Source organism: Panthera onca, chromosome B3, assembly GCF_046562875.1.
Source record: "Panthera onca isolate mPanOnc1 chromosome B3, mPanOnc1 haplotype 2, whole genome shotgun sequence".
NCBI classification, from domain to species: Eukaryota; Metazoa; Chordata; class Mammalia; order Carnivora; family Felidae; genus Panthera; species Panthera onca.
The window spans coordinates 90,890,246-90,903,692 of NC_138344.1; the positions used below are offsets into that span (position 1 = coordinate 90,890,246).

The 13,447-nt window shown below is 35.1% G+C and overlaps 1 long non-coding RNA gene and 1 pseudogene across 1 annotated transcript in view; both read left to right on the forward strand.

Annotated features, from left to right (window-relative positions):
• Positions 1–275: 275 nt before the first annotated feature.
• The window catches only part of LOC144616532 (uncharacterized), a 155,476-nt gene continuing 142,304 nt past the window's right edge, over positions 276–13,447 (forward strand). Inside the window, exon 1 of the long non-coding RNA XR_013555895.1 lies at positions 276–329. This is a non-coding gene — a long non-coding RNA (uncharacterized LOC144616532). The remainder of the gene's footprint in view (positions 330–13,447) is intronic.
• LOC132669749 (pre-mRNA-splicing regulator WTAP-like) lies at positions 1,496–3,479 on the forward strand (annotated as a pseudogene).

A 13,447-nucleotide genomic window follows, 5' to 3' on the forward strand; every position in this document is an offset into this window, starting at 1 on the left:
TACATAACTTTACCATATTTAAAGATAACATAACTAACTTTTGGTGAATGTTTCTCTCATCCAACAACCATCATCTTCATGAAGACAAGGATCGTGTCTTATTTATCTTGGCATTTCAATGCTTGCTTCAGTGACTTGCAAACTGGATGCACTCATACAGTGAAAAAGAAATAATAGTATTTATTGAGAATTTATTTTCTATGCAGTATACATTGAATTACCATTCATAATTTTAGAAACAGCTGATGTGACAAGTATTGGCATCTTTCTTTTACAGAAAACTGAGTGAACAGTTAAAAAAAGAAAACCCTTCTCAAGTCGGATCACTGGTAAGTAGCTAACCCAAAATTTGAATCTAGGCAGGCTAGTTCTCAAATATGATTCTGTAATTACCACAGGACACTCTTTCTAGAAGTGGAAAACAGGAAGACGATTAAAAGCATGGTTATTTTTATTTTAAAATTTAGGGCCAGCCATTACACATCTTACATAGGTTTTATATTTTTATAATGGTGATAAAGTCAGTATATGCCAGTCTTTCTTTATTTCAAAGTGTTTCAACATTTGTTTTGCAGTAATTGAATTTGAGTTTATATTTGATGTAATCTACCTGTATGTAGGACCTGTTGAGAAACAATTCTCCCTGGGTCTCATGTTTTTGTATATCTTGGGGGCAAAGCATGGGCTGTCTTTGTTCCAGACTTTTTTCATAGGATATTTTCATAGCAAACAGGCTTGAAAGACATACTGTCACCTTTGGAACAAAGGGACAGTATACTAATTCCTCATTAGATGAGATTTGAACTCTCTAGATTCAGAGTTTTTCTCCCATAATATAATCCACCCTACGTATGTAGTTATCATCTGGCTCTCTTTGTGTCTCCCTGTAAAAAAATGGGACTTCGGGAACTTATATAAATCAGATAATTTGGCTACTGCTATTGATTGACAATAAACTGTCTTTGACTTAGGAATCTCATGTCATCCACCAGCATACATGAAAACATGGCAAGCAAATTAATTAGCTTGTACATAGCACAAAATCTTACACCTTTTAAATTTCCTAACATATATATTGTGTGATTTTTTTTAATTACATATTATTAAATGACTTATTTTTTTTAGGAAAGAAATTTACTGATATAGCTAATATTTTAAAGACCCAGGATTTGAATGATTAGAAGAGTGAAAACTCATCAAAATTTTGTATTTAGTTTTCATATAGTTCAAATGCTTAAATCAATTTATTCCTGATCATCTTTAATATGTATTGGACTGGCAATGAATATTTTTAAAACATTAGACCAGCTTTTCACAACAGGGGCCAGTCTGTCTCCCAGGGAACATTTGGCAACAACTGAAGACATCTTTGGTGCACATTGCCTGAGATGTATACATTCATTGCTTGTCTCAACTGGGAGTGGTGGTGGCATTTAGTGGACAGAGACCAGGGATGCTATTAAATATTTTACATTGTACAGGACAACCTCCCATAATGAATTATTTAGTCCCAGGTGTCAATTATGGCAATGTTGAGAACCCAGATATACATAGATATGCATTCACATCTGAGTTGGAGAGATCTAATTTAGTTCTCTCAATGGTAAGAATTAATCTGCATATAAAATTAGAAAAATATAAATCTCTATCTCTACATTTATCTATCCTATGTCTATAATACAGTATTTCATGAAAATCAAACCATAACACAAACAAGAGCAAGTAATCAACAGAAAACCAGTTTCTGTCATTTCAAAAGTTTTAGATGTAACCTATATTTAGAAATATTAGAGGAATATGGTCAAGACTTTTTTTTTTTAATTTATTGGTTATGAGGTATAACCAATAATGTATATACAAAGAAGAAACTTTTATCATGTATGTGGATGGGGATGGGTGGGTATAAATTTTAAAAATATATATATCCTGTATTTGATTACCTGACTCTATCCTGTTACTATAGAAACAGCAGTCATATATATCTCTTGGTTATTATAGCAATCTGTCAAGGAAATCCTGACATTCTGGAATTTGTGTACATTACTTTTAAAAATTGTAATACTGTGTTTGGATATAACCTGCTTTATAGAACGATCCTTAAACATCCATGACTTCACAAGTTATAGCTATAAAATTGTAAGTATGACCATATATGTATGCAAATATATGTGTGTATATATATGTATACATGCATATATGCACAACTATTATATATAATTAGCTAACATAAACTGAACATCTGTGTCATAGTGTCAAATAAACTTTGTCAAAATTGATCTAATTGGTATAGTATTATCTGGTTCACAAGTGTGGACTAACAGTGTCTTCATTCGTGTCATCCAGTGTTAGGAGGATCCATCTACATACAATAAGAACTTTTAATTTTCAGGGGAAAATTAAGGTTTCAGAGACACCAAAAATAAATATGATATAGAAAGGGGAGCGGGAGCACAGGGGCTTCAGCAGGAGGAGGAGTTGGGAGGCCGGAGGTAGCAGGGCCTGGCAGCCTGGGTTGCAAGCCAGCAGCACGGCCTTGGCTTATGTGACTGGCACTGGCACAGCCTCTGTCTGGAGATGCTTCAAGCTGACCAAGGAGCAACCTCTTCCCAAAGAGGTTTGAGTAAAACAAACTTCATAGTTAATGCAGGAAATGAGTTAATTTTAAGATGAAAACAATATGAACTATTTGTCCAAGCTTTGGAGGGCAAGTACACAGATTTTTTTTTTTTACATGTTTGTTTGTTTATTTTGAGAGCCTCCAAGTAGGGGAGGGGTGGAGAGAGAGGGCAAGACAGAATCCCAAGCAGGCTCTATGCTGTTAGCATGGAGCCTGACATGCGGCTCAATCTCATGACCTGAGCTGAAGTCAAGAGTTGGCTGCTTAACCCACTGAGCCACCCAGGCACTCCAGATTTTAATTATAATGATGGACCTGGCTTAAGGGAGTCTGATGAAAAACTAAAGCCGTAAGAGCCTGCACTCATGGAAGACATCCTTGTAGTGTGACTAGCAACCAAGGAGCAAAAGACACAAGAGTGAACTACCCAAATGCAGTACCTCAGGCAAATCCAACAGCCTAGCAGTGCCCAACTGAGATCCACAATGGTAGACCCAGTGATCAATTTGTTTTTCCTAAAAATGAACAGACTTAAGGCAAACTGGAGCAAGTCCCAAATGAACTGAGTGCCTAGAAGTTTATGCCTGCTAGGTAAACAAATCATACTCCCCAGCCAAGACTTGAATGACCATCCCACTAGGAAAAAGCTATAGTAGGACAGCGGAGTACTTTCACAGCAAGACTTGGGCTATTCGAGACAAAGCCACAATCTTATACTTTCAGCTTATCATGACTAATGTAAAACTTATCAGATGAACCTTGTGTTTTAGCTTTTTTCTCTTTACCCTCCCCTTGCTTCAGAGTCCTGATGGTATGGGACTATTCCAAAGAAGTAGCCACCTCCCCAAAATTCCCCTTCTAGAGCATGTAGACACTTGAGAAATATTTCTGTTCGAAGAAAATAGAAAAACCGAAGTCTCAAGTCTATGTGTCACACTGTGTCTTCAGATAGTTTGGAGGAATGAAAACCCAGAGATTTAAAATCGTGATTTGAACACGTGAAAGTCCAGTAAACTGTAAAAAGGGAACATGCATTGCTCTGAACCATGAGCACAGTGACTTAGAGACACTGTGTATCAGTTTTGCCAATAAGAATGTGGACTTTGTGACTCTTGAACTTCTGGGTCTACACTCGAATGAGCCAAACAGGCAAAGTGTGAATGGCAAAGTGTTTAATGCTTAACCAAGTGTTTCAAGAGCTTCGAAGTCAGCTGTCACAGGGACATGTCACACAACTTGAAGCAGAGTTGGCTTTACGGAAGAAAACAGCGAGGAACTTAAAAGCAGTCAGGATGCACTGAATGACTTCATCATTCAACTTGAGGAAGAAGTAGAGGGCATGCTGAGCACCAGGCTAGTTTTTCAGCAGCAACTGACAGGGACACGCCAGCAGCTGGCTTAGTACCAATAGCAGCAATCTCAGGTTCCAGCCCAAGTACCAGCAAGACTACACTTCTGAGCCTGAAGGACAGGCAGAGGCCACAGGGAAAGACTGCAGTCGGCTGGCCAACGGTCCAAGTAATGGCAGTTCCTCCTGGCAGAGCACATCTAGGTCTGGATTTCGCAGGGGGAGGGACACAGCAGAAGACAGCTTTTTTTCTCCAGGGAATGGTAATAAATCCTCCAAGAGCTCAGAGGAGAGAACCGGCAGAGGAGGTAGTAGTTTTGGAAACCAACTCTGTGGGGGTATGTAAGTGTAGACTTTCCCGCGGGCAGTGAAAACTCTCTCACACACCACTCAAACGACACAGACTGCAATCATGACCCTCAAGAGGAGAAAAAAGTGCATGGGAAAGGTAACTGAACTACAGGTTCCTGCCACATTCAGAGTGGCTCAGGCTCAAGGGTAAATGTACAGGGCTCAGTTTTGGAATATTTTTTCCAGCAAACTTTATATAGTGTCATTTAATTTGAGACAGGATACTGTCCAGAAAATTAACGCGTACTTTTGTCACAATTTACCTTTTTGTAAGTGTGTTTCTTTTTCTTTTTTTTCCTTTCTTTAATACCTCTGCTACTTTGAAAATTGTGACAATTAATTACCTTGAATGTTGTTGAAAGGACATTTTTATGTAGGGTCAAGTTATTTGTATATGAGTTAATGTGCAGTTGTGAATGGAAAGCTTTCCCTAAAGTGTAACACAATGATGTCTGTAGAAATCTGTTTATCCTAGAATCTGTGTTGTGTAAGGGCCTTCTTGGTCGTGCTGTTGTACTTAGGGTAGATGTGGGTTTTTGACTGCTAAGTTTGTCCAGTACAGTAGTTTTATCACTAAAAGTTGGACTTGCTGATGCAGTCCTGTAGTAGTTAAAATTTTTAACTTTTTTGAGAGAGAGGTGGGGAGGGAAGGAGACGGAGAGAATCTTAAGCAGGCTTCATGCCCAGTTCAGAACCTAATGCTGGACTCAATCTCATGACCAACTGTGAAATCATGGCCTGAGCTGAAATCAAGAGTCAGATGCTTCAGCGACTGAGCCACCCAGGTGGCCCTCCAGTATATCTTACCTATACTGACCAAACCTAAATATTTTTCTTGTAAAAAAAAAAAAAAAAAGAAAGAAAAAGAAAAATGTTTTAAAAAAGTCAATATCCAATATAGGTAACACCTAATTCAACTACTTGGTTGGATAGTAACTGAATTTGATGGATGAGTGTGATAATACACCCTATTTGTGAATAGTCTTTGGAAATAGAATTGATACTTACGAGATTCCAAAGAAGAAAAATAAATTAACTACTTAACATTGTTTACAATTCAAGGACACCATTCACACTTATTCAAGAACAAAAACTCATCTTCAATCAAAATGTTAGTCTTCCTTTTACTCAAAATCTATTAATTATTAAATACATTTTAATAGAACTTTAAAAGACATATTAATTGACTATGATCGCAACTTTAAAATAGATATAGATTTACTTACATTTTTATTAGTTGCTATTTTACCATGTAGCCATAAATATTTTCTACTCTGAATATGTGTTTGTGTGTGTGGGGAGGGGGCGGGTAGGGGGTGGGCAGATTTAGTTATAAAAAATGTAGTCCAGGTGCACCTGACTACCTCAGTCAGTACAGCATGCAACTCTTGATCTCAGGATCATAAGTTCAAGTCCCACTTTGGGCGTGGAGCCTACTTGAAATGTCAAAATAAATGTAGTCCAAAACTCAACTGAAAGAAATAATGAGGGAAAGTTGAGAGAATTATAAATTAAAATAGTATTAAAAATGCATTAAATCTACTGAATAGACAACTTATTATCTAATTTTTATGGTTAAAGAAAAAGATTTCTTTCTTTTTTAAATGGAGATGTAGGGTTGCCTGGGTGGCTCAGTTGGTTAAGCATCCAACTTCAGCTCAGGTCATGATCTTACACTCTGTGGGTTCAAGCCTGGTGCCGAGCTCTGTGCTGACAGCTCAGAGCCTGGAGCCTGCTTTGGATTCTGTGTCTCCCTCTCTATCTGCCCCTCCCCTGCTCATGCTCTGTCTCTCTCTGTCTCAAAAATAAATACAAATATTTTTAAAAATGTAAAAAAAAATAAATGGAGATGTAATTGACCTAAAACATTATATTAGTTCCAGGTATACAACATAAGGTTTTAATATTGGAAATACTGCAAAATGACCACCAGAGTAAGTCTAGTTAACATTCATTGCCATACATAGTTATTTTTTTTATGATCAGAATTTTTAAGATCTACTCTTTTAGGAACTTTCAAATACACAATATAACTGTAATCACCATGCTGTACCTCGCTTTACCATAACTTATATTTTATAAGTAAAGAATTTTTTACACCAGAAAACATAAATAAGTGAAAACTGAGATTGTTTTTAAATAAATGGATTTTTGGGGCGCCTGGGTGGCGCAGTCGGTTGAGCGTCCGACTTCAGCCAGGTCGCGATCTCGCGGTCCGTGAGTTCGAGCCCCGCGTCAGGCTCTGTGCTGACAGCTCGGAGCCTGGAGCCTGTTTCCGATTCTGTGTCTCCCTCTCTCTCTGCCCCTCCCGCGTTCATGCTCTGTCTCTCTGTGTCCCAAAATAAATAAAAAACATTGAAAAAAAAAAATTTTAAATAAATGGATTTTTGAAGTCATTAAGAAACTTGAAATATCATTTAATTATTCAATCTTGGATTTTTGCAATGATACCCAGAAAAACAGAGTAATTTGGTAAACTTCACACAGGTAGTTAGTCAAAGAGAACTAGAATCCAATTGTTCCAATAGTGTTATGTCTTAATATGTTTTAGGACAACTCTGCCTTACACCATCATGCATACATCCCCACCAACCATCCTTATTATCACTCCTCCTTGCTATATTGACATAAATGTCTGAAAGTATTGAGCAATGGTTATGTTGTTTTAACGCCATTTGTTTGTCTTTGTGCCATATGGTGTTTGATAATCATCAGGATACTCTGCAAGGTTAGACTTATCTCCCATCTTCCCTGGGAATTTTCCAGCACCAGCTTTCTCTCATGATAAGTGATCACATCTGTATTTCTTTATGCAACTGACAGAATTGCATCCAAAATATACAGCTGAAACTTTTCAGAAACATGAAAGAATTGAATGCAGTGTTAGATTGAGCCCTAGTGAGATCTGTTTTCTACTAAAGAATACACACAGAAATTAATCAGTCAGTGAAATATTAAAGTATGTTTGCCACATGGCTACAACTAAATATTTCCCAGAAGATCTCACTCTGTCTTCCTGGGATCCTGTGGTTTTCCTATAATCAAAATTATTTCTGATCTATTTCAGGTGGTCAGCCACACCCAGAACATAAAACAATGCATTCATTGCCAAACTCACTGCATTTAATGAATGTTTTGCTTTCCATTGTATTAGCCTACTTCCAAAGTATATATTTTAATTACGCATTTTAATCATTCCCAATTTGTGATAAGAAGCACACTTAAAGCCCTTTCTTTTAAGGTGCTACAGATAATAAATCCTAAACTATTCTTGACAAACAATCTTGGATACAACTTTCTTTTTCCCTTATTAATATACAAGTTAAAGAGAATATTGTCTGCTGATGAGTTCCAGAAATTCTCTGTGAGCAATCTTCAGAGAACCTGCCTCAGGCGATGCTACCATAAATGCTCACAGTGGCTAATGTTGATTATTTGCTAGTTCTTTCTCACATATGAACTAGTACTCCTGAGGAAATTAATAAATGTCTTTCATGGAATATACAGATGTTTTTTAAAAAAAAGAATCTAGAGTTATATCTATTTGAATATGCCAATATTTTTGAAAATATACATTTTTATTTTCAGTTACATTTCTATTTATGTTTTCTATCTATATAAATTTAAAATAAAAAATGTGAAAGATGTTTGAGTGGAAAATTTTAATGTTTCCTTTTCCAGAATATCTCAGGTATTATTTCTCAGACTTCCATTAAATCTTTTTCCGTAGCCTTTATAAAGGCTTCTAAACTTAAAATTTATTTTTATTATCCGTTATTTTACTTTTTTTTTGTTCTATCAAAAACCACATTAAATTTAACTCAACAGAAAAAAAATATGTCTAATGGGCACCATATTTTAGACCACAAAAAAATAAAATAGTAATTTAGCCCATGCAATTTTTACATTTATCCAAATAATTACAAATAAATATTTTACTGAATTATATCTGCAATCATGGAGTAAGTAAAACCATATATTTTAAAATTTGATAGTTAATAGTTAAATATATTTCATGATCAAATATGATGGAACCCTTTTATAAAAATTGTGTTGGTCACAAGATTTAAAGGCATATAAAGAAATATATTTCTTGATGATTTTAAGTAGCATCTTTATAATCGTAGATTGCATTATAATTGAGTGCAGTACATGCTATTCCCTGCATTGTAGAGTTATTCACATGATGAAGTTTCATCTATACAGAGATGGAGGAAGTACACTTCCTGGTGGTGGAGGAAACAGAGATGGAGGAAGATGCTTCCTGGGGTTGTGCACATGAACATTAGGTTCTGCACCGTTAGGTCTGACTGAAACAGAATATGTTATTCACTGCGTCTGGGCCTAGTGCATTACCTGTAAAATGGGAATGTGATATCTACATGACAGGATTGTTTTTAAAATAAATTAGGTAATGGGTTTTACATAGCACCAGTGCTCTGCAAATGTTAATTCCTCTGTTTAGCATAATGACTGTATACTATTTCAAAGAGCAATACTTTGTATACCCACGGGGAACATCACAGGGATGCCATTAAGTTTTACAACATGAATTTATTTAGCTACTCCATTTTATAAACAGTATGATTTTTAGGGTCTCACCTCTTCTTTAGTTTGCATGTGTTATAAAGATATTTTGATTCCCTTCAACCCAATTTTAATTACTGGTCCTATCTTTTTTTCTTCATATTACTATTTAAATAATAGTTAAACTTTGAGAAGTCTTTTGTTTTACAAACAGACAATATGTAATAATTATCAAATGTCAACTTGTTTGAATATACAATGTGATTTTGACTACATTGTCTTTTATTTAAGGTTATCCTGAAACAGAGAGTTGCTAAATATGCTATAAAGTAAAAATCATCTATTTTGCTACAAATAAAATCAATATCAGGAAGCAACTGACTTTCTACGTGTAATGAATAAATATGTAAATTAACGTGGATATTAAAGTGAAACCTAACATGCTGATGAAGTAAATAGGAAAGTGGGAGTCCTAAATATGAAGTTGCATGACACAGAACTGCTGGATAGTACTAATAATACCAATGGTTGGCAAGTTTTCCTGCTGGGAATTAATCAAAACATTAATAATGGAAACATAAACTTTAAAAAGGGTGTTAGAACCAAAGCCACCATCTGAATGTAAAAGTAATAATAATCAGTACTTATCTTCCTGTTAAGAGTAAATGTAGTATTTTGACAATTGGGAAATGGCTATATCTAATCAGAGGGACTTATAGGAAGAAAGTATGGTAAACCAGTGGGAGAAGGGCCAGATAAGAAGAATGGCAAAGAAAGGAAGGGATTTGACATTGATGCTTGCAGCTTTATGTGGAGAAATATAGAACAGAAGCATGTCTATTGAATAATAAAAACTGAATATGTTGAAATATTACAAAGACTTTAAACATAAAATTTAATCTGATAACTGCAGGGACTTGAATCAGTGTTTGAATTCAGAATACTAAAGTTATAGAATGTGTTATGAAAGGGAAAAAGGGGATTTCTTTTCTGATAGAGTAAGAGTGAAAACTATACTATCAATAATAAGTAGGGAGCATTACTGGCTCTTGCCCTAGATTTTATTAGCAAAACATAGTCCAGGGATATAAGTTAAAACTTACAGTGGTCACCTGAGTAACTTTACTGAAATATACTAGCATATTTTTTCAAGATTGTGAGATGATTATATCAAAACCTAAATTTTATCTATTAGTCTTAGTCTGATTATAATGACCTATAAAATTGAGTGTATTTGGTCAGAACGGCATGGTCTGTAGAAAGGGTAAACAAACAATGTCCTAAAACTGAAAAGTGAATTTCTCTCATTGAACATACATTCATTATGTATCAATCTTTGTCTCAGATGTTTTCATTTTTCTTTTGAAAATTTAAATATACAAAGTATTGTAGAGCTGTTAAAAAAAAAAAAAGAATCACATAATTTTTGGTAATACAACCATTAGGAGAAAATTGAATTAATTGATGGCCCAATATGGACACAAGAAATTCTAACTTTATTTAAAATTGATTGAAATATGAGATTTTCTTCACTGCACAATTTAGCCATTGCATAGTTTATTTGCAAAGGATATGCAAGAAAAGTTTAATATCACTAGGAACAGCTACATAGAGGCAAATGTGCTATCCTCAGGTGAAATATTCCTGGTTAGTATGCTTATCTTTGAAATATACAACATGGATAGGCTGGTCCCACGAGGCCCATGGCTGTCGGGGTAAATGAAGGGCACATAGGAGTTTCTGCCTTGTTTGAAGAACCACCTCCATTTCCTTAACTGACTTCTTAATGCGTTACGGATATCTCATTCTCAGGCTTATAATTTCCATTCTACGTAAATAGAGCAGATGTTACTCAAGGGTTTTCATACTAAATGGTTCCTTTTATAGTTAACACTGTCTTGCCTGTTACTAGTTAAATTTCCTATGCAACAAATCATCCCATACCTACTAGCAGATTAAAATACAAGCATGTGTTATTTCTCACAATCTTATGGTTTACTTGAGTATTTATATCAGTTTGGACCAGCTCAGCTGTATAGGAACGGGATGGTGTGAACAGACTACTCTTCTATTTTGTTGTTGGCCCAATATCAGCTAGGATGATGGGATTAACTTGGTCATGTCCTTGTGTGTCTCACCATGCTGATGGCAGGCTAGGCTGGGCTTCTTCACCTGGCAAGTAGGTTCCAAAAGCAGCAAGAGAACAACTGCAAAGTAATACTTTACAAATGTCATTTTGTGTCCTTTACTACTGTCTCATTGCCAAAATAAGTTCACAAAATTAGCCCAGATCAGTTGGAAGGACACTCCAAAAGGATACAAAATTTGTATCCGTATTTTATAATTTACTACACCCATATACTTAACAAGAAGGCTAGAAAATGTTTTAATCTAATATTAAGGCCTTGGTATTGGGATTTAGCAATTATCTTACAAAGGTGTATAGATCCTGTCTTAGTTCATTTGAGATGCTATGAATAGACTGGCTGGCTTATAAATAACAGAAATTTATTTCTCACAGTTCTGAAGGCTTCATTCAGTGTGTGGTGAAAGCCTGCTTCCTGGTTCATAGATGACTCTCTTTTCAGAAGGCAGAAGGGGTTCCAGAGTTCTTTAGGGTGTCTTTTGTAAGGGTACTAATCCCATTCACGAAGGCTCCATCCTCATGTGAGAAGCACCACCCAAAGTTCCATCTCCTAATGTTATCACCTTGCGGGGGTGAAGGGGGAAGAATTTTAATATATAAAATTTGAAGGGACACAAGCATTCAGTATATAGCAGGTGGCTACCAGTCAAGAACTTCAGAAACACACCTAAGATGTATGGAGCATCTCAAAGAGATGCTGGGGAGATTTGGCCTTGTGTTAGGTGATATTGGTGAAAGATTTAAGGGGGCCTGGTTTTCTTTTTGGTTAAGTAGGGAGAGAGTCCAGCAAAGCACCTGAAAATAGGTCAGATAAGAAAAATGGCAAATAAAAGGAGGGATTTGACATGGATGTTTTCAGCTTCATATGGAGGAATATAGAACAGAAGCATGACTATTGAATGTGAAAAACTGGATATGTTGGAAGTTAACAAAGACCTTAAAGCAATGAAAAAGAGGTTACTGACTTGACACCGAGTATATGTGGACACGTAATCAAGGATTATTGATTCCTTGAAGAAAGTAAAAGCTGAGCCATTGGAAGGGGAACTATACTTGAGAACATGATTGAAATAAGACTCTGAATTGAACAAAAATGTCATAAGTAGACTGGCTAAAAGAATTAAAACCTGTTTATACTTACATGGAAATAGGCAATATTCTTGCAAGTCTAAGGATAAAGAAAAACCATATGTGCCTTCAGAAACACATTTAAGATCTCATTTTTAGAAAGCACTTCAAAACATACACTCCTCAAATAAATTGTGAGAAACTTTTGAGCACAGAAAAAATATAGCTAAAAGAACATAAGTTTTTTTTTTTTTCATTCAAGGATTTTAAATCTAATTTGCTGATCTTTAACAGTCATTAACAAATTTTCAGTTACACAAGGGTCTAACAAACGTGTGAATTAAAAATATAATTATGTCTATAAAAAATAAAAATTTTAAATACTTAAAAAAATACACGAAGATTTACTATGACAAATAGCTTTAAAAAAGCTCGAGTGTTAATGGGAAAATCTTAATATAAAAGTCAACAACAGTGAAAACAGAAAGGATAATTAATTGTTATACATCTTGTTGAAGCATCATTAATTCATAAAATGTAATTCTAAAAAAATGCCATAATATAAGCATTTTATGTAGTGTACATTTTTATTAAAAGAACAGTAAGAGAGAAAGATGGAGACCAAGACAAATACAGATCACAAGGTGTTATAAAAGGATGGACTTTATTACTAGAGTAATAAACTTCTGGAAGGCTTCTAGCAAGGGAGAAACATTATAAGATTTGCATTTTAGAAATATAACCAAAGCTTAAATAAAAATCAGTGATAGTAGAACAAGACTAAACGATGAGAGCCCATTTAAGGATCTACTTTAAGAAGCCAGAATGCACTGAAAATGAAGACACGGAAAGAGATCCAAGAGATACTTACAAGATACAGTTGGACAAGTCTGTGCTTGTTGGAATATGTGTTTAAGTATATGGAGGTATCCTGGGTGCTTCAAAATCAGTGAAGATCCATTAATATTATTAACAAATGTCTCCTGATGCAATGGGTCTTCAAATATTTATTATTGTTAAAAGAAAATAAACAGAAAAAATAGTGCATTAAATTTAGTTTTGTTCGTAAGACCACAATCCTTACCAAAGTTCACCCAGTGATAAAATGACCAGGCATATTTTCTTGGTTCTTAAGTTAGCTGAAGTACTCTTCCTCTAACTCAGATCTGCTACTTGTTGTGTTGGTAGTTTGTTACTTGTGTATTTTGTTAGAACATAAGACTTAATCTGATAACCTCAAAGTGTTTGAAATCAGAATATTAAAGATAAGGTATAGAATGTGTTAAGTCTTGTGAAAGGGAAAAAGAAGATTTCTGTCTGATGTAGCAAGAGTAAAAACCCTAGTATCAATAATAAATAAGTGGGAAGCATAAATGTGTCTGGCCCTAGA